Genomic DNA, 11,881 nt, shown 5'->3' with positions numbered 1-11,881 from the left:
CCTTTGGCTGATGCACAAGAGCAACAAGTGGATCAACATCGGAACTCGGAAGCAAAAGTCCTCAAAGCAGGCTACTTCAGAATTACTCTCAATGGAGCTCCTAGCACCACTTCCCTTACAGATGCAATCTTTACCAAAAGAGCATGTTTGTACTCTACACATCATCAACATCAAACAAAAAAAACATGAGAAGACAAAATATTAGAAACTCAGCCAAAATACAAAATCAAACGGAAAAATACATAATCTGGAACATGGATAACAAAGGGACGCCTAAAAGACTATAATCCACTAAAAGATCATCTAAACCAATCCAAATAACGAGAAAGAACTAGGCGGGTTTTATACGAGAAGCAAGCAATCCAAAAAGCTCAACAACAGTACCAAAAACAGTTGAAGAAAACCTCTCCGAAAATTCATCATTCTACCCAATATACTCATATACATAACAAGCGAGAAATGTTGATTGCATTCACTGACTTTGACACTGTCCTACAATGTTTCAGCATCTTCATGGCAATATAGCAAGCTTATAATGACTGACCTTAGAAAAGGAACTCGTTGAACCTTCATCTGTAGGAATTTTAAAGAGATTGAGCTTCAATGTAAGATTAAACCTGCTATCTCTATGTGGGTCAAGAATCTGCACTACTGATCCATACGCAGCCTTTATAGCCTCTATAGCCCCAGTAGGAAGCCCACTCAAGAACACAGTTTCCGGCAGCGAAACCGAAAGCAGCACAATGTGTGGGTTTTTCATCTCGTCACCTGCATCAAAATCTCAACATAAAAACAAAACCAGTTCATTTATTCACCAATCTTAAACAGCTTAGTATTACAAAATCAAATAATTACAACAGTTCTACCAAATTCAATTTGGCTACAATTTCAAGACTCATAAGCTTCTTTTCTGACGCCCAATATACTCAAGGAACATTTAAAAACAGAGATTTCAAGAAGTCACCAAACAAACAGATTAATGCAATTGTATAGTTCCACTAACCAATTCCAACAAAACAGGTCATGATTTTAAACCAAATAACCACAATTTTTCTACCAAATCCAATTTGGGTTCAATATCAAGAGTCACAAACGTCTTTCCCTTTCTCTCTCCAACAAATTCTTTATATTCAAGAGCACAATTACTAATCTAACATTTAACAAACAGAGATCTCAAGAAACCACCAAAAAGAAAAAGACTCATATAATAAAAATCCTAATTCAAGAAAAGGGAAATGAAAAGGTTAGAGAATCAAGAACATACTGGGGCTCTCAAACATGAAGAAATATAAACCTCCATAGAGTAGAACCGATCACAGCAGGAGAGAAGCCTCCATAGAGGCATAGATCCTCTCAGTCCCTGTAACAGAAAGAAATATGAAGCAGTAAATCATCAAAAACCCAGGAGGTGAAGCACGGATTTAACTTTACCTCCAATATATCGAGCAATGGTGAAGATAGCGTCCCAGTGTTATTGCAAGTCAGAAGATTGAAGATTCGACCTCATTAACTTGAAACCTGGTGCACACAACGTCGAGGGGATGCATAGCGGCGACGGTGGCGAATCAGGCGACGGCGCAGGCGGTGGCGTTTTCCCACTGCCACTGCGGCGATGCTAATAACCATTTAAATCACTTTCTTTAAAACCAGAGAATAACCCACAGATTTAAAGATTCGAAAATAAACAGATTGAAAAGAGAGGTTACCAGCGAGGTCAAGAGAGAACTTGATGATTGAAAAGAGAGGTTCCGCTACTAGGAGCTCTACCCATACCCAGCATCGTTAGCAATGGAGGAGAGAGAAATCCCAGATCTGTTTTCTCTCTCCTCGAATTCTTTCTCATCTGCGTGCTTTCTCTCTCCTCCGTTGTGTTGTAGAGGTGAAGAAGGTGAGAGTTGAGACAGGAAGTGAGAAATGATGATTGTTATAGGGAAGAAGACAAGTTGTTGGTGTCGTGCCGGAGAAGACGAGCGAGAAAGAGAGAATGACCTAATTGGGTTTCGAAATTGAAGACCCGGATTCCCAATCCAAGATTTCCCTTTAGTATTGGGTGATTCAAAGAGACCAATTTCAGTATTGGGTGAGTGATGGTTGTTTGGCTCGAATGAAATTCTGAAGAGGGAGAGTTTGGGTGCTGGCACGAAGAAAAGGGAGAGTTTTTGTCAAAGTGTTGAAACAGCTTTAAGTGGGAGTGAGAGAATCTCATAATAGAGAAGGTAGCTAGCTAGCCCTAATTAATTTGTCAAAGGCGCGCATTTGGTTCTTTTATTTTGTGTCCGTGACTCAGACAACACATAAATCAAGTTATGTTGTCTGATTATTTACATATTAAAATTGAGATGAGGGAGCAAAGAGGGAAAATTCCCGCTTATGTGCAATCAAAGTATCACTTTTGGCGCTAGGCATAGGCGTTTTTCATTCAGACAACACAAATAAGTAATTACGTTGTAGGAGTACATATATGTAACCTACATTTCAATCAAAATTTGTTCGCTTTGGGGGAAATGAATGTCATTCTGGGATACATCTAAACCTTCCCAATATATCCTCCTCATTTGGACAACACAAAGTAAAAAACTGTTGTATGACATTTTGCAAGCTACACTCATACAACAGATACAAATAGACTGTTGTACTATAGAGGAGGGAAGTTTGAGCAGAAATAGGAGGGAAATGTGCCTCTTATTTTTTTTCCATTCACACAACATACCTTTCTTATAAGTATTGTGCAATGAGTTTCTAACTAAGAACTTTTGAATTTTAACGACCTTATACGACGAAAGTTTCTTAAATGTGTTGTATGATTCACTTTCCTTCATCACACAACAGAAAAAAAAAATTCGTTGTGTAAAAAGTGTTGTATATTGATGTTATTGGCCTAGTGATTCCATATTACAAGTCCCAAAATTGAATAAATTTTGAATCTAAAACAAAACCTATGCAGATCGGATTGCGCTGCATCTAGATCTCAATTAACACAAAAGAAAAACAATAATAGAGAAGATGATTGGCGACGAAGATGAGCGGTACAAAAGAATCGAGGAATTCAGATATGAGAAAGAGATTGGAGCTGAAGAAACACACCGTTTGGAGGGAATCGAATCCCTCCCGTTCCATTCAATCAAACTATGAAATGCTAAGGAGAGGTCTTGGAGGCTCTGGCGTCGGCAACTCAAAGTGGTGCTCCTCATCAGACATGGCAGGCTCCGATCTTAGAGAGAGATATTTTTATAAGGGTCGAGACTCCGAATAGATCAGGGTTCAGACGGGCATGGGCAACGGGAGGGAGGGAGGGAGAGTTATCAGTGGCAACTTTGGTAATTAAGTTTAACTCCAGTGGTACGTTGTTAATATGTGACCTTAATTATTATGGAGACATTTGTGGTCCCTGAATTATAATAAGGCACTTTAAAATGACCTCTTTTATCATTGTCCCAAAAAATTACTACAATTAAAACGATATTATAATTACTACATTATTTATCAAGACATATTTTACTATAATGTATCAACAAATTAAATGATTTATCAAAAAATATAAAGGTCATAATTTTAATAAGAATGTATTTTTACCGTTTTACAACAAAAATCAATACGTACAAATATAAACATCGTTGCAATTACATCATTATTTATCAACTAATTATCTTAATTGTAACAAAAAGCAATTACTACAATTAAAACGATATTATAATTACTACATTATTTATCATGTGATATTTTACTATAATATATAAACAAATTAAATGATTTATCAACAAATACATACCTCATCAACCGCATTCGAACCGCTCTTGTACCAATTTTTCGCTTGCCTTAATGCACATTGCCACTCAAAGAGTTCAACCTTCAAAATTTTCCACCTTCCCTGCAAAGATTGGGTTGATCGGCTCTTGGGCCAATTTGCGTCAAAGTGTCGCTTCATGCGCAACCATAAGTCGTTTTTTTTCTGATTTGTGCCCACAGCCGGACATTGGCTTACAACTTTCCAAGACTTGCACAATTGAACATCTTTCTCATCCGTCCATCTCCTTTTATCTTGGGTATCTTCACTTTGATCTCCCTCTTGTCCGGGCACTGGAAGTGTGTTTCCCCTTTGTTCAGCCATAGTGGATAATGAAAAAAATGGATGATGAGAGCTATATGAAGAGGAGGAAGGTGTAACTATGAACTCTAGTATTTTGGGTGTGAGATGTTAGAAAAAATTATAGGTATTTATAGAGAAATTTTTTGTATGTTTTTTAGAATTTTTTACAAATTTTTTTCTGCCTGTTTCTTACCGTTGGCTATATTACATTCATATTAATTCCCTAGCCGTCAGATCTGATTTTACTATTCAATCCACGGTCCAAATGTGTTGACCGTTGGGTTCAAATTCCCAAACTAGCCAACGGGTGTGAGCCATGTGCGCCCACAATGCAACATTCATTGTCGCTACGCGACAAAAAACGGAAGCAGACGCGTCAGCCACATGGCGCTCCCCCATTCGTCCGTGCTCTTCACGCTGTGCCTCTTCTGCGTCTCTCTCTGCGCGTCACCATATGACGTCAGCCACGTTCAAGGGCGAGCCGAGCTGGCAGCCTGCCTTGCTTGGGCAAGAAAAATGTCATTGGCTTGCCCATTTTTTTGACTTGGGGCAGGGAAAGGCAAACCTTGCCCAGCTATATTTGGGCCGGTGGATGCTGCTTTTTCTCCATGCCCGGTCAACACGTGGGATTTCTTACCTGGCAGCCGGTCAAGAGAGGACCGCTGGACTTGCTCTAACAGACAGATATCACTTTTAAGTGGCTGAATAGATCAAACAACTATTAAACCAATATCTCAGATAAAGTGAAATTAATCAATGCACCACAAGTAGGTAGATATAGATATGGTTCTCTAGATGTTAATGAGATCAATGGAAAATATTACTGTCCCAATCATAGGAGCATAAAATGCGACAAATATAATGTTCAATCCTTTACACTTTACTTAGCTATTTCCTTTAAAAAGTCAGTTTTAACTTTGTTTTCTTTTTAGGTAGTTCGTGAAGTAGTTCAAGAGAAATAAGAGCCTAAAGAGAGCAACAAAGCCATGGATCATGAAGTACTAATGCATAGGACCATAATTGATCAACTATTTGGCCAGAAATTACAAGGGAAGTCCACAGAAATCATTGTGCAAAATAGTTGCTGCAAAGCAGAAAACTGCAGTTTCAGAATCAGCTTTCTGGGAACGGTTTTGAGGAGCAATTCGTGCATTCTTCCAACTGCAACTTTGTAGAAAGGGCCAGCTATCCTTGAAGACAAGATGTTATACTCGGACAATAGCCAAAGAACTGATAAAAATCTTCGACGAGGCAGAAGGAAATCAAAGTCAAAGCAGGCTTCCCGATAAGGCAGAAACTGTCAGCTTTTCACGAAACTTTTTGGGAGATCTTTTCCGGCTATTTACTTGGAGTTTTTCCAGTGATATGATGTCATAGAACACGTAGGAGTCAAGAAACATCCAGAAAAGTGGCGAGAGAAAGGCGTTCCTTGTCCAAGAAGGAAGCTTTAGAGACAGAAATTGAATCCTAGTCAAAACAGGGTATTTTGGCCGAGACTCTTCTTTGGACAGATTTCTTGGGCATTTTTGGAAGGTTATTGATGATGCAAATATGAAGGAGAGTCCTATAATGATTCTTCAAGATTTTGGGAAGATTACTAAGGCTTGAAAATCATTTAATTGTGCACCAATTAGAAGAAATCCTCAAGCAACTAGGGAAGGTTTTTAAAGCAGAATTGGAAAAGGAAACTTGGGCTGTGTTCCTCAAACATATAGAGCATCTGCAAACGTAAAAAAAAGGACCCATCTACAGCGCCATCTTCTGCCCTAAAAAACCCTAGTTCACAAAGTCTTAAATTCCTCAACTTCAAGAAGCAAAAACCGTGCACACCATCATCCATCTTCATCAAGCTTTGCTGTGTATCATTTTGAAGGAAGTTCTTGCATCCAAGGCTACCTAAAAGTGAATTTGTGGCTCTCATCTTCTTCCCTTTACGGTTTTTACTTTCTTGTAAATCAAACTCATATGTTTTTAGTTGTGAATTTTAAGACAATGTGTGGCTCATTCACTTTTGTTAGGGGCGAGGTTTTAAGCCCCTAAAATATGTTTTTGACAATATTTTGATTCCTAGTTTCGTGATTGCTTTGTTGTGAAATTGTTTATTTGGTTTTGGTTTACAGATAACTCTTGCATGTTTATATTTTATGAATGCGCACATAAAATATTATGATCATGTGAGTGGGGCTAGAAATAGGTATTTTAATCTCCTAAACGGTTAATAATGCTTATTTCAATGGTAGTAAAACCTATAGGACAATAGGTGAAACCAAATAAAAAGGATTGCATGCTAGGTAGGCGTTCCACACTAGTATTGGATTCTTGTTTCGATCAAACTTCCACATGTGATTAATGCTTAGGATAAATTGTTGATAGGATAGCGTTCTATACCTTGATTGTTTATTATAAAGGCATGGTAATGGTGCGTTCATCTTGCTCAAGTAATCTAGGGAAGTAATAAGAACTTATGCATGCGTTCATGGTTTGTTATTGATTGAAACCTTTTTCACGACTTAGTAATTGAAACCAGGATGATAAATTTGTCTCAAGCATGTTTTGGTGGTGGATTTCCGAGTTCCTAACAGCTTCATCCATATATTTTCAAAACCCAAAACCCAAAAATCTCAAATTGCTTTCTTTGTTTTCTTTTTATTTTTCGTTAAAAACCAAAAACCCCCAAATCAGTTTCGTTTTTAGGATTGCAGTGCCCTCTTCTATCCCGTCTCTGACCCTCCATCTTTCTTTCTTCTTTTCTAGTGTTTGACGTTTTCTTTGGTTTAGTTCAGATTTTGGTATTCTTTTTTATGTGTTAGTTTAGTTTAGTTTTGTTTTCTTTTGTGTGATTAATATAGTTACCCTCAATCTCTGGCATCGAACGATCCTTGCTTATTCTTTACTACTGACGACTACATCATTGCAGGGTTAAGTTGAGCGTCTACTTTGGGCGTATCACCCAAAACATTACTGAACAGAGACAAAAATTATTTTTCTTGGACCAAGTCATGCCATGAATCAGGAAAGGTTATTGTGATGAAAAGAAAAAAGGTCATTCCTACGTATTAACTGATGCACGATATCTATTGTATAGCACATATAATCCTCTAATAATCGATATGCCGGAGTCAGAGTGAAACCCACCACTTAGTATAGGACTCTGAAACAAAAGAATTAACAGAAACTTCTTTCTTCTCAATTTTGAGGCTCAACAAATAACGATTACCAACTTACAGGAACAAAAGAGCGCAAAAACATCTACAGCAGAAATGTTATTTCTATAGCTGAAATGTTGTTTTTACAGACTACAGTAAGAATATCATAAAGAGGTCAAGCATTTAGCTTATGCTCCAATCCTTGCTCCAGTGGCTGTTATACCTATATCCAAAGCAAAGCCAAAGCAAAAACAATATCCGCTCAGTTTTTACATTAAAAACAACACAGTCTGGCACTGCATTTACCTTGACTTGAATCACAACGAAAGGAAAATTAAAAGGTTAAAGTTTTAATGAAAAAGGCTGCTAGAGATGGATGAAGTTGTGAGGCTGTGAGCTAAAGCCACTAAGTCCATACAATAACAAAAAATGAAATCACAGAAGCATTCTATCAACTTCCACCAATTCCATAGATCAAACTTTGACACCAAACTTCTTTTCATCCAAGCTAATGAAATGAATCTGAAAATTTAGTTACCAAAGAGAAGAAAAGACTCAAGGATTGATTATTTCCCATTCAAATGCACAAACTATACAGTAACAATTAGCTAGAGCTAAATCCACTATTTCGAGTATAATGATGGAATTTTCAGAATTTTTCAATTTGTTCTGCAAAGTCTGGTGTGGCATTTGCCTTGAATCGAATCACAACAAAATTAAAATTAATAGCTTATAGTTTCACATATATCCACTTAGGTCTAAAAGAGGCCGCTGGAGATGAATCAAGTTGTGAGCTAAAGCCACCAAGTCCTTAGATGGCCACGAAGGGAATCAAGACCAGGCAAAGTACCTTTTCCCTTCTTCATTAGATAGAAATTCAAACCAAAAACAAAGCACTAAAAGCTGGAAAGTTAATTATAAGATTTCCTCTTTCCTCTTACATTTACTATAGCTTTCTTTCTTAGCAGATCGAAGCATGCACCCAACAGAAAAGAAGTTTTGAAGAAGAAAGTTCATCTTTTTAATTACATACCAGGACTTATCCATGATGGAAAAAGAAAACTGAACTGAGTTCATGAATAACCTTCAAAGCATCTTGTTAAGGACTGTCAACATTTATTGAAATTATGCTGACCTTCAATTCCACTTTCTGCTTTAATCCTCGGCTAGTAGCTGCAATACCTCAGACCATATTGAAGAATTAGTTGTGATTGAGCCAAATTATGACTATCAACAACTCATTCAAATAAGCCTCAAACCTGAGTCAACCGAGATTTGGAAAAAAGAAAGGAAAAAAAAAAAACCCAAAACCGCACAAAAACTTATACATGCACAGAGTTTGAAACCTGGGAAATCAATTAGAGCACCATTCTAGGATATCTGAAGACGTGAAAAAGCATTGCAAATTAAACCACAATACCACAAAAACCAACCATCCGATTCAATCGATTAAACGTAACTGAGGTAAAAAGAGAAAGAAAAGGAATTGCAAACCGATTACCTAAATTCATCTTCTTCTTTCTCAGATTAAAACCCAATTACCCACATACATCTTCTTCCTTCTCTTCTCGATTAGGTTTACAACTTCCCATCAATTGAAATCTAATCGCTGAATTGCAAACTATGTTGTTTAATTGGTGCCTTCAAGTTGTAGCTTGTAGCTTCTGAGCTTTCTCCAAAAACCAATTGAAATTTGAAAGCTCCGTACAATTCAAAGCGAGGAGAGTAAGGAGAGCGACTGAGCGAGAGAAATGGAAAGAATAAAATTGGTCGCAAACTGGAGATGAATTTTTATATTTAGGGCAGATGGAAAGGCTGTAAATTATTACAAAAAAAAGGAAAAAATTGTAATTTCAATCATCGGCTCGGCTCGAGCCGGTACTGTTACTAAGCCGATGATGAACAGTGAATCACACTCCCTCCTTTAATATATAGTATAATGTACGGAGTGGTTCCAAAGAGGACGTCCGCACTTTAGCAACAGTGCGGACGTCGACGCAATAGCGTCGATCAAGCTTCAACGGCGCGGCGCTGCTTGTCGGACAGACCGGTCTGCAGTCGGGTGGAGTGGCCAGCGACCAGCAGTGGCGACGCAGCAGTGTCGTTCCAGGCGGCTCGTGGCTTGGCGGACGGAGGCCGGAGGCATCCCAGACGGTTCTGGGTAGCGATCGAGGTGGGAGGAGGTCGAGGTTGCAGGTTCTGGGCAGCGACTCGACCTGTAACTGCAACTTTCTGGGCAGAGCTGCAACTAGTTGCCGGCGACTCCACCCGACTACAGACATGTCCGTCCTACCCCTGGCCTCCGTCCGACAAGCGGCGTCGCGCCGCCGAAGCTTGATCGAGGCTGTTGCGTCGACGTCCACACTTTAGCAACAGTGCGGACGTCCTCTTTGGAACCGCTCCTTGTATAATAATATCACTCGTATTCCCCTGCTTTTTGTACGTGTCATTGTATCCAATGTTCTTCTGTTTGGAGTCTTTCTTGTACCACTTCAGTTTGGCCTATTCATTTTCATTTCATTCAATTTCTTGTTTGAATCCAAAACTTTCTTCTTTTGAGTTATTACTTTCCTTTCATGTTTTGATTTCATCTGTCCAAGAATTTTGATCTCCATACTTGGTTCTTGCTGTTGAAATAACTATATTAGAGAATTTGTTGTTGCTAGAGAAATAAAAGAGAAAAAAAAAAACTCCTTGTAGGAAAAACTAATTTTTTCTATTTCTATCAAGAAGGAAAATCATATTTGGAATTTGTTCCATAACAGCCCTAACCAACAAAAAAAAATGAGAATATGAATATTTGGTAGCTGACGTATGTATTTTAAAGCATAAAAATCAAAATATATTGAAACTTTTTGTCACCTGTGGAAGGAGGACACCAATTGCTAGCAGTTGTGTTTTAATGCTAGCTTGAAGTGGATCTATTTCGCCTTCAAACTTGAAACTGTTGTTACAAAGTGCCCTAACCTTGATATCTTCCAAAATTTGTCCATAATCAGGACTTGATGCCACCAACTGTCCCAAAATGAAATCTGGATCCTCAAAGCTGTCAAGAGTATAATCTGATGTAGACACTATGCCAATAATGTCTTCAGACGACACATTTCAGACGATAGAATTTTTGTTTTCTGTTGTCTGAATCTTTTAAACTTCTTTAGACGACATATAAATTAATTCTGTAGTCTGAATAGCATGAGAATCCATACTATTTCACTTTTTAGTAAGTTAGAAAATTAAGACGACAGATATCTGTTGTACATACATGTACATTTGCAAGCATAATTAGCTATAATGGGCCACGCTCATTGTACCGCCAAAGGTACTAATTCCAACTAAAGGAATGACATGCAGACACACCGCCAGGCGGGCTACAACCACAGCGTCGGATCACCCCCAGGTCACCGCCGACGCGCCGCCACGCGCCGTGCCAAAATGGCATCAGTAGCTCCCAGAGCTGGGAACTGAAGCACATCAGTCCCACATCGAAAACAAGGAGGAGGTCAGCCTCCTCCTCACCTATAAAAGGTTCTCTCCTCTCTCCTCATTAATTACGCATTCAATACTTACCTACTGTTACTTTGTCAACATAAATACATTGACTAACTTAGGCATCAGAGAGTTGAAGACCGCCCAACACGGTCTCCCTCTGACGCCCTTTGTATTTTACTGGACAGGTAGCGGAGACTTTGAGAACATCACAAGTATCGATCCGCCCACCGGATCAGCGTTAACAAAGGTCGAGCTACCGCCGGACTTTTAGACATTAACATTGGCGCCGTTTGTGGGAATCCTTGAACAAAAGGTCATCCCACCACATCCACCATGACTAACGGTAGCAGAGGAAACGCTGAGGAACAGGCGGGCCAGTCCGCCATTCCCCAGCCCTCCGACCCAGCGGTAGGCGTTAACCGCACACTATTCACAACCCCGGCCAACCCCGGTGGTGAGGAAAATCCAAGCAGCAGCCGCCCGCCGGGCCAGGATCTCGTCGCTATGTACGAGATAGCACTGGCGGATCTTCATAAGGCAAACAGAGAACGTGAGGAGGAGCGCAAGGAAAAGGCTGAGGCCCAAAGACAGGTGGCTACGCTCATGGCACGTTTTGAGGAACTAAAAAGGACGCTGGAGGCCACCGCCCGCCCAGCACAGAGCGAGCAGTCACGTAGCACCAGGCGTAGTAGACCAGTCACTGGCACATTGTTACCAGGGCCGGTCATACAGATGCAGGTACCGCTGGACCCACCTGAATTGTTGGGAATGGGACCACCACCCATCCCCCAACTAATGATGGAGCAGGAGGAGGAATCACTGCCGCATACCAACCGCTCGGAGGCTAGGGCAAGGACTGAAGGCAATCCGCCTGCGCCAGGTCCAGCGGAGTACTCAGGCCGACTCCGCCGGTGATGCGACCGCCCAGATATTGGAAAGGATGCCAGCTGGAGCAGAGGCTGATCCGGGCGGAGTTGGGCGCCCCAGCGCCAACTCAGAATCCACTTTTCGCTTCCAGACCTGGGCCCTTCACCGCTGCGATTCTGCAAGCTATCAGACCAGCGTCTGCAAAAACCTCAAAGATGTCGCATTACGGCGGAATGTCTGATCCCTTCGTTCACATAGACACCTTCAAGAAAGTCACCAACAACAAGGGATT

The 11,881-nt window shown here is 40.0% G+C and overlaps 2 long non-coding RNA genes across 2 annotated transcripts; both read right to left on the bottom strand.

Annotated features, from left to right (window-relative positions):
* Positions 1–1,073: 1,073 nt before the first annotated feature.
* On the bottom strand, positions 1,074–2,309 carry LOC133714064 (uncharacterized). Its single transcript, XR_009848415.1, has 3 exons — positions 1,707–2,309; positions 1,432–1,615; positions 1,074–1,360 (listed from the first exon to the last, which is right to left on the bottom strand). It is a non-coding gene; the product is annotated as an uncharacterized LOC133714064 (long non-coding RNA).
* Positions 2,310–7,246: 4,937 nt separating this feature from the next.
* LOC133717376 (uncharacterized) lies at positions 7,247–8,975 on the bottom strand. Its single transcript, XR_009849584.1, has 2 exons — positions 8,580–8,975; positions 7,247–8,406 (listed from the first exon to the last, which is right to left on the bottom strand). It is a non-coding gene; the product is annotated as an uncharacterized LOC133717376 (long non-coding RNA).
* Between the last annotated feature and the right edge of the window lie 2,906 nt (positions 8,976–11,881).

This window comes from Rosa rugosa, chromosome 6, assembly GCF_958449725.1.
Source record: "Rosa rugosa chromosome 6, drRosRugo1.1, whole genome shotgun sequence".
Lineage (NCBI taxonomy): Eukaryota > Viridiplantae > Streptophyta > Magnoliopsida > Rosales > Rosaceae > Rosa > Rosa rugosa.
The sequence above is the reverse complement of the archived record's forward strand: the minus strand, read 5'-3'. Positions and strand labels throughout refer to the sequence as shown.